This window comes from Pleurodeles waltl, chromosome 5, assembly GCF_031143425.1.
Source record: "Pleurodeles waltl isolate 20211129_DDA chromosome 5, aPleWal1.hap1.20221129, whole genome shotgun sequence".
Classification (NCBI taxonomy): domain Eukaryota; kingdom Metazoa; phylum Chordata; class Amphibia; order Caudata; family Salamandridae; genus Pleurodeles; species Pleurodeles waltl.
Genome location: NC_090444.1, coordinates 1,292,585,136 through 1,292,593,852, shown reverse-complemented (window position 1 = coordinate 1,292,593,852; position 8,717 = coordinate 1,292,585,136). Strand labels below are relative to the sequence as shown.

The window sequence follows — 8,717 nt, the reverse complement described above, 5'->3', positions numbered from 1 at the left end:
ACTATTTTGCTAGTACACAGACTATTAGGTTACAAGAGGTGGCTAGAGCAAGCACATTAATTCCCTCTGATATTTTAAGATTCATATTCATGATCAACAGACTACACAAACATATATCTTTGCTGCAAGTGATTTTACTACCTGAGCCCTTTTTCAAGCATGCCCTGTGACCTGCTGGATATAGATGAATCTCTACAACAGGTGCCTGCAGTATTGCATGTGTGCAATCCTGGCAAGCCCCATGTTGAGCATCTTTGACTGCCTTATATTAAAGTTACTGGTCTAATCCATATGACTTCTAGGGTGACCACCTATTTGTATACTCCATGGACTGTCCTGAATTTGTGTGCCATTTCCGTGAGGGCATGAGTGGTCCATTACAGATGCCTTTTGTCTGTAACTTTGCACAAACCTCAAGCACTCTGGGTAAGAGAGGGCCCAGCATATTGATCTTCCTTTCAGTGTCTTTTAGGACTGATTTAGTGGTTGCTGCTAGCATTGCTCTGGCAAATAATATGTTTGTTTTTAAAAGGAGTGTTAATGATAGACTATTAGCAGTGAGATGATCACATTTGCATTTGAAAGGCTAACTCTGCCCTCATAACCCTTGGCTGCCTACAAAACAACAAGCACTGGTAATGCCAATAGACCTCACCTATGAGAGCTATTGGCTTGGTAATGATTTCTATCCCAGCTGTACATCAGTGCCTGCTGTGCAGCATGGCTACAAATAATTAAAAAGAAAGACCACTAATATGTATCCAGTGCTGCTCATGCACCTTTTTTTAATTAAAAAACAAATACATTGGGGAGTGAGTTGGGAATGTGTCAACATAGAGGAAGGGAGTGATGGCGGTGGACAAAGCCACAAGTGAGGGCGAGGACACACAATAGATAGTGGGGAACCACACGGAAAACGCATGCTAGGTGGAAAGCGCTAGAGAGGCAAAGAGAGAATTAAGGTTTGGTATGATGGCCTGGGGCAGCAAACAGACAACAGAGTGCTGGCGGGAGGGGGTAGGAACCAAGCTGAGAATAGACGGTGGGCTGGAGGGGCTGGAGCACCAGGCTGGTGGAACACGCAAAAAATGGGAGATGGGGAGCACCTGAACAAAAAGAGTGGGCCGGGGGAATGAGGGAGTACACTGACAACAGAGAGCGGGTGGGAGGTGCTGGGGATTTTTACTTGCTGTTCTATTTTAACTTGACTTATGCAAATATGTCTGTAAAATTGACTTATGAGTTTTTTAACTACATTTTGACCCTTTGTCCTGAATGTTTAGAGTACCTGGCCTGAATTTCCCTCTGTTGCATGTGGTCACCCTAGTGAACTCATGAATGCTAATAAATGGAGCTGCTGGACTTATAGGGGCAGCCCTTGTGTAACTCACTTATGTGTATGGTACTTATTGCTGCTTGGCTGTCTGCCTCTGCTCTGCCTTAAACACCTATCTCGAAATTGGTCATTATGTGAATAATACATGATAAATTTTTAGTACTGATTTTTTTTCTTTTTAACTTATTTGGGACAGAATGTTTAAAACAGAACCTTCCAAGTACCACACATCGGGCACTAGACTAACGCTTTTCAGAGTGGTAGTCCGCATTCACTGCACTGAAATGCAGAATCATGCATTATAGCGCCTCCTCAGCTGTGAAGGTGGAGGGCTGCTAAAATAATGTATCATGCAAGCTGCAGTGGCAGTGCATGGTGCACGCTGCTTCTGGCAGGCTTGGGTTCTCTGACTCAGCTGCTACAGCTGCTCAATGCTACAATGTAACACCAAGGAAACCCGACACCGTGCAGTATTAGCATTCACACTGATTCTCAGGACGGTTAGAGTCAGTGCCCAATGGCTACATAGACAGTGTGCTATTGAGAATCATGACTACTTTATATGTGGGTCCGCTTCTGCCTCATGCGGTGCAAGCAGGTGGGCCTTGGGAGTTCTCATTAAGTTTTGGGTGAGCCAGAATCAAGGTTGCTGTGGGAGTCAGTTGGTCCGAGACACAAGTTGTTGAGGTCACGGGCCAATTGCTGCCACGCCGGCTCACCTCGTCTCGAAAGAAGTGTGCTTGAGTCAGTGAGTCGGTATGTCTAGTAGTTGCAATGCTATGGCTGCTATAATAAATAAAATGTGCTTTATTCTGAGCTGCCTGTCCCTGTACTGAGAGATGTGGGGTCACGCAGTCTGCCTGCTCTTCCCAGTTTTCAGCTGCGCTAGTGCACATACTGTAGCTGGTCAAGTCGTTTTGGGTTGGGATGGTGTGACTAGCCACTGTGCAACTTGCCTGGTTATAGCGCCACAGGCGGCATGCCAGAAAACAACATTCTACCAGCACTGGGCAGCAAACCTGCTGCACCGCCGTTTAGCTGTGTGTGTTTGTAAGAAGTACAACACATGATTCTATAGTCCTGAGCAACAAGTCAGAATTTCTGAATCACAGTCTCAGAGATGGGTGGGGGGGTTCTCAAACATAAGTCCTTACCTCCTTCCTTTGAACACAAGAGCTTGTAAGCCTCTAAGCAATGTCTACTGGGTGAAAGCGCGTTATATTAATATATCGCCTACGCGACGATTCTGGGAGAATCAGTTTACAACGCCAATCAGGGGCGTAGCTGCAGGAGGGGTTTTGGGGTGTTACAACCCCCTCATAAAGGTATATTCTGGTATATAGTTGGGTATAGGTGATTTCAGTCAGGTTTGGTAAGGTGTCTGTCATATTTTTACATATATACACACAGAAAAAAATACACACACGCTTTCTCCCCTCTCTGTTCTGAAAGTCTTCAAACGTTTGCTTTTTTACAAAATATTGTGTTTTCTCTCACTTAGTATCCCTATCAATCTATGTTCCTCTCCATTTTCACCTCACCTTAAGCCCCTCTCATGTGCGTTGGAAAATCTGACTCCCACACCGCCTCAATCTCACTGGCCAAGCTATGACCCTGAGGCCACTAGGTTAGCGCCCTTCCATTTCTGATGCTTTCCAGCAGTTTAAAGATCTTCTTAGAGTTTCTGGTTGCTCAAATGGATGTGATTTCTGATATTTGTATGTTGCCTCCATCTTTATTACTTGATTCTGCTTCTGAGAAAGTGTCACTCATAGTTGTCGAAATGTCACTCATAATTATACTAAAATTGTGAAAATGTCACACACAGGAGTCTGAAACCTTGGAAGCTATGATAAAAACAATGCACACATAGTAAGACTAGGTATGCTGTAGTGGATTGGTTCCACACCGCTGGTCCGGGGACCTCTGGGGGTCTGCGAAGCCTCCTCAGGGGGTCAGCGACTGCTTAAAAAATTATACAATATTAACAGATTAGGTCCCCAGCTTTCAGTAATGACTCATTGGAGGGCCCTCGGATTCCAATAAGGATTCAGTGGGGGTCCCTGGGTTCCAGTAAGGATAAAATGGGGGTCCACAGAAGTCAAAAGGTTGGGAACCACTGCTCTAGTGACTCAATCTTCCTTTCACCCATTCCCACACACAATTTCACTAGTCTCCACAGACACACAAGATGTACTGTGCTGGCTCCCGTTGCATGGCAACATGTCGATTTCTGACTTGCCAAATATAAGCATTAAACCAACTATGCACTGCTTGCTCCCCTCTCAAACCTAAAAGTTGTTTGACTCTTAGCATTTGTGCAAACGGTACACCTTTCAAATTAAAACTCGTACAGAAAAATTATCGCTCAAACTTTTATGGAAGGATTGAGGTCGAACTCATCTGTTCACTGCGGTATGTTTTTATTACTATCGGAGGACGCCCTAAGCCTTAATTTTTGATGCATTCACATTAGCCCAACGCATCATGGCTACCGCCCTTAGAACGTAGCCTGCTACCTTTCCCATCATGGCAACTAGTGTCGCCTTGGAGGTACGCGCCCCAAACCATCATGGCCGTCGGACTCCTGTGCTAAGAGTGGCAGCCAAGGCAGGGCTGGTGAGCGCGCAGGGGCACTGCAGATGCTGCTAAGCTTGTGTCTCCGCCCGCAGCGGCATGTGAACCGATCCTGGAGGAGTGTGTGAGCTGTGCGCGAAGGAGAAGGGCTCGGGCTGCTTTCTCCGGCAGGCTTTAGCCTGCTCCTGGGTGAGCGGACCAGCATGCCCCTACATCCAGCATGAGCTCGTGCGGCAGCTCTCCCTCCTCCTGCCCCGGAGCAGGAATGCGGGCGAGAGCCGAGCAGAGGAGTGGCCGAGGTGAGCCCGGCGTGCATGCCTTTCTTGGTGGGTGGGCAGGGTACCTTGTGTTGGTGCTTCGAGTTAAATCTGCGTCTCCTACTGTGGGTGAGGTGGAAGATGCGCCGCAGCGGCGAGGATGGGTGCACGAAAGCAATTTTAATAACCTATTGGACCAGTGTGAATGTATTGAGCGAGGCAATAAAAATCCACTGTCCAGCAACATTGTTACTGGATGCCTTAAATGCGAGGACAACGCGTTACAATGTTACAGGATTGTCCAGAGGCACGAAATAGTCCTTAAAACCGTGTCATGTATAAGCTCCGTGGGTTTTCACATCTGTACTCATTGAGCTGCAGAGCAGCCGTCCGCGCAGCTCTTTTCCGCAAGTGAAGTCAACTCTGGGTTGCTGGTATTCAGTGTTGTTTTAATTCACTATTATTTTGGAGAATCGTATTTTGATAAATCCTTATTGTGAAAGAGGAGTTTCCTCAATATTGCCTGCATACTGGCTTCGTACGCTGCTGTGCTTACCATGTTTGAAATGGCAAGCAATCCAGTGATACTAGACTCTGCTGTGTGCAGTGGAAACTGAGCTTTGATTTCGGATCTTTCGCCAGCTGGGGACAGTGCGGTTTGTAAAGCACGCGCTTGAGAAGAGTGGTGTGAGTTACCGTCAGCACACACAATATCCTAATACTAGCAGCCTCTGTAAACGGCAGTAATACAACTGCCCTTCTCCATAGGTGTTCACATTACACAATCCCAAAAGATCCCAGTAATTTCCCTAGTATTTGTTAAATCAGGGAAAGGGCTTATAATTAATGGCTTTCTTTTGTGGCAAGTAAACAGCTTAAATCCTGAGCAATGCGAAGGAGTGTGTGTGGTAATATTGTGCAGCCATGCATTCAGAACAGTAATACTTTTCACGCCCCACATTTTTAATATCTCTATAGCGCATGCTTTTATGTCGTATCTGGGCCACTGAGCTCTTTCTGGTGGCCTGGCTTATACCCGGGCTACTGTTTTTACAACAATTCTTACGGTGAGATTTGCGCGGTGTGAGAATGAAGGATGCTGGCTGGGTCATACCTACACCCTGCTGATAATGGGGAAAAAAGACTCCGGCGAACAGTCACAATTTGGTTAAATGGCAAAATATGTTTGAGGGCCCGTAGTTTCGATTTTCAGTACACTTTGTGTGGGTCCTCCCTAAATATCCACCCAATTACTGAAACCATTTCAGGTATTAGCCAACATAATACTGCAGCCACTTTAGAAGTCAGTAATGCAGCGGCAGGGAGATGTGGCACAGTAAACCAAGGCAAACAGCTAATTGAGCTTTACCTGCCCCAGTCTGGTGCAACACGCGTGCAGGTGCCCAGTGGCGTAACAAAGCCCCCCCCCCCCCCCAAAAGGACAGTACCCAGGTCTGAGAGCTCCTGAGTTCGAAGGGAGGGGGGGGGGAGGGTAGAGAGGTTCACTGCAGTGTGCGGTGGGGTGGGGGGGAGTGTACAGGGGCTCAAGTTTCGTTACGCCACTGCAGGTGCCCCAGTGCTACACCACAGAACCATATTTGTCAGGCGAGTGAGGAAACCGCTTCAGCTACGCACATCTTTTGCAAGGTGGTCAAAGCATGCGTGTGTATCAGAGGCGTAATTGCCCAGCCTGCTAATTCCTCTAGAATGTGTATTTTTAAATCTGTAACGTACTTTAGTAGTACTGCTCTTCAAGACTTGGCTTGTCTGAGGTTTCTGTTTCACTGTCCCGAACTGAAACAATATGTCTTTGTTGGTGTGACCCTATCGTAGATTCTGAGTAAACTAATATATTGAATGTAATAGCTGAGTGGGCAAATAACTCCAGACTCGTTTTAGGTAAGGGGTAATTTTAGAGAATAGTTCATGTCGGTCATCTTCAGACAAAGCTCACTTTTTTAATAAACAAGTGCTGTCGGTAGTTGTTTTACTTGCTGTTATGTACTTCTTTAATAAGACTTTAAATTGCAGACTTTTTTCCTCACCGTGACTGTGCGCGGACCTGTTTAGGCTTTTTTCGGTGATATATTTCAGTTCTCATTGCTGTTTGAGTCTCTGCCCCATATCATAGGAATCAATTCTGTAGGTTTTTTTCTTGCAAGAACTGTTGTAATGCTCAGCCTGGGGACCTTGAATGCCGCACAACGGCAATTTATTTTCACTTGACTCGTTTATTTGCACTTGAACAGCCTGCGCCATCAATTGCCTTTCCTGCTGTGATTGACTTCTTTTGCCAGGTCGGCTTTTTTAGCCATGAACAATTGCAATCTGGGACATGTAGTTTAATATTTGAAATAAAAGTTGTGAAGTTAGAGCCCAGGCATGCACTGTTGTTGCCTCGTGGAAGATGTCATCCGTGCGGCAATGGGCATTATAGTATGGCAGTTACTCGCGTATACTCCAGAGATGGTGTAAGTACATAACGAGTCGAGATACAATTATTAAACATTTGGCGGTGCATGGGGCACTGTGGTGAAGTTTTGTGATGGCAAACATTCTTAAAAAGACGAGCCCGCTTCTCTGTGACTCCTCTTTGCTCAATTTCTTTAGTGGCAGTCGGTGATTTCCTGTGGACAGCCATCGCTGAAGGAATGGCTACCTTTAGTAATACATGTCCTTCTCCTGGCTTGTCCCAGATTTACATGTTTATTTATGCAATGAAAGCTTCGTTTTCTCTGCTCCAACAGCTGACAGCGGGTAATTGGCCATTGCACGCAACCATCCCCAGAATCATTCTGATGCGCGCAGGTTCATTAAAGTAAAGTGAACAGCCCCCGTTCTAGTGCAGGGTGAGTCATACTGTACAACAGCGCTGCAGGTAGGGCCTGCAGCTTTGTGGTGCTTCAAAGCCACAGACACGTGACCGCAGTGCACCGTTTGTCTGCTTCCACATTGCTCTGAATGCCGTGCAGCGCGTGCACCGCGTAAGGTTAGAAAAGGTGGCGTGTGTATTGTTGGCAGGGCAGTTTCATGACCGGCTGGAAGAGCCTCAACATGGGAGAAAGAGGTACATTGCCATTAAAACTCAGCTGGCGCGGCTTCGTTGCTAGGTGCAGAACCTGCTCGAGATGCCGCGTTATCACTCCTCAGCGAAGTACCAACATACGTCTCCCCAGTTGCCATGGTTACCGTGTAGCCTGTGCCCTGGTAGAACGGAAGCGATTAGATTTGATTGTACATTCACACCTTAAATCAGTATCGGTGGCATTCCCATCAGCCCTGCTTCTCGACATGCATGGGTTCACTCTCGGACACTGATTTGCTAAAAGTGCATTTCACACATCGTACTTGGAAAGGTCGCGCGGTCTTCGACGGAATTTAGCCGACAATACAGATTCAGAGTTGTTTCATTTTACTGCACTGGTTACCCACAGTCAGTCTACAATAAGACTGACTCAACATATATAATGGATGAATATTTGGAAGCCAGATGTTGTCGGAGATTTCGTTTGTGACCCTAACAATATTGTTATGTCAAAAACACAAAACATGCTATATGGCTAAATAGCTTTCATTTAATGTAACTCTGTCCATGCCTTTTATTAAATTCAACATTCACTTTCTGCTCGAGCATCTTGTTTGTTCATCGAGGGTCTCTGCCATTCGGTCTCTAAACAAGTGGCTGATGTAAATGTTAGGCCTTGTCGGCGGCGTTTATCTGATGTCAACCGGAAATAAGCGAAGTACAAAGAACAGAATCTCCCACCTTGGCTGGATAGCATGTGCAAGTTGTGTGGTCGATTGGTCAGGATGCGGAAATCAGTAGTAACAATGCTAGGACAAGTCAATGCCTCGTCGGGATAATAGATGGAATTCTGTTACTCCTGTATAAACGTCAGCCAGTAACTTCTTTATAATCGGAGACGTGACGCTTATAAAGTCGAGTTCTGACGTCGGAATGCCTGATGCCAGAATAACTGGGGCAGCTGTTTAAACCAACCAAAACAGAAAGTTGCTTTTTTTCGGCTCTACTTTAATAGCTTACAATGCCAAGCAGAGAGATTTTGCACCCCTTAGATAGAGAAAATCTGTTTTTTTCTGTATCTTTATAGACATTACGAGCTATGGCAGATTTTTTTATTGACTTGTATTGGACTGTTACTAATGTCTGTTTGGAACAAAAATCTAACAGGTTTTTGATGTGTTTAATTTTGCACTAGTGTTTTTTTTTTGTAGTCTACATGTTTGCAAACATGCTTGCTCTTTCATATGAAATAGCTGTACACCAATGTTTTAAGTGGTTTGTAGGAAAGGTGTTTGTGTGACCATGTATTATATGGGATAAAGTACCCACTGGCATACATGATAAGAGTATTGCAAGTTACCTTAGAGTTTCATAACCTTATAAATCAACTCAGACTTTGGCCTTGTTCCTCTATATGGTGTGGAATTCCTTGGTGCCTTGTAATAGCCTTATAATTTATGGCGGGGGTAGTTTATTCTTTATATAAATGCAGGAACAATACAGTATTTCCTTTTTACAGTGA

General features: G+C 45.3%; 1 protein-coding gene across 2 annotated transcripts in view; it reads left to right on the top strand.

Moving 5' to 3' along the window:
- Window positions 1-3,900: 3,900 nt before the first annotated feature.
- GPR63 (G protein-coupled receptor 63) overlaps window positions 3,901-8,717 on the top strand; it is a 286,168-nt gene continuing 281,351 nt past the window's right edge. The window contains exon 1 of one of the 2 annotated variants that reach the window (XM_069235529.1): window positions 3,901-4,212. The gene's annotated coding sequence lies outside the window, so the exon portion shown is untranslated. The remainder of the gene's footprint in view (window positions 4,213-8,717) is intronic. The other variant, XR_011203829.1, reaches the window with a different exon arrangement.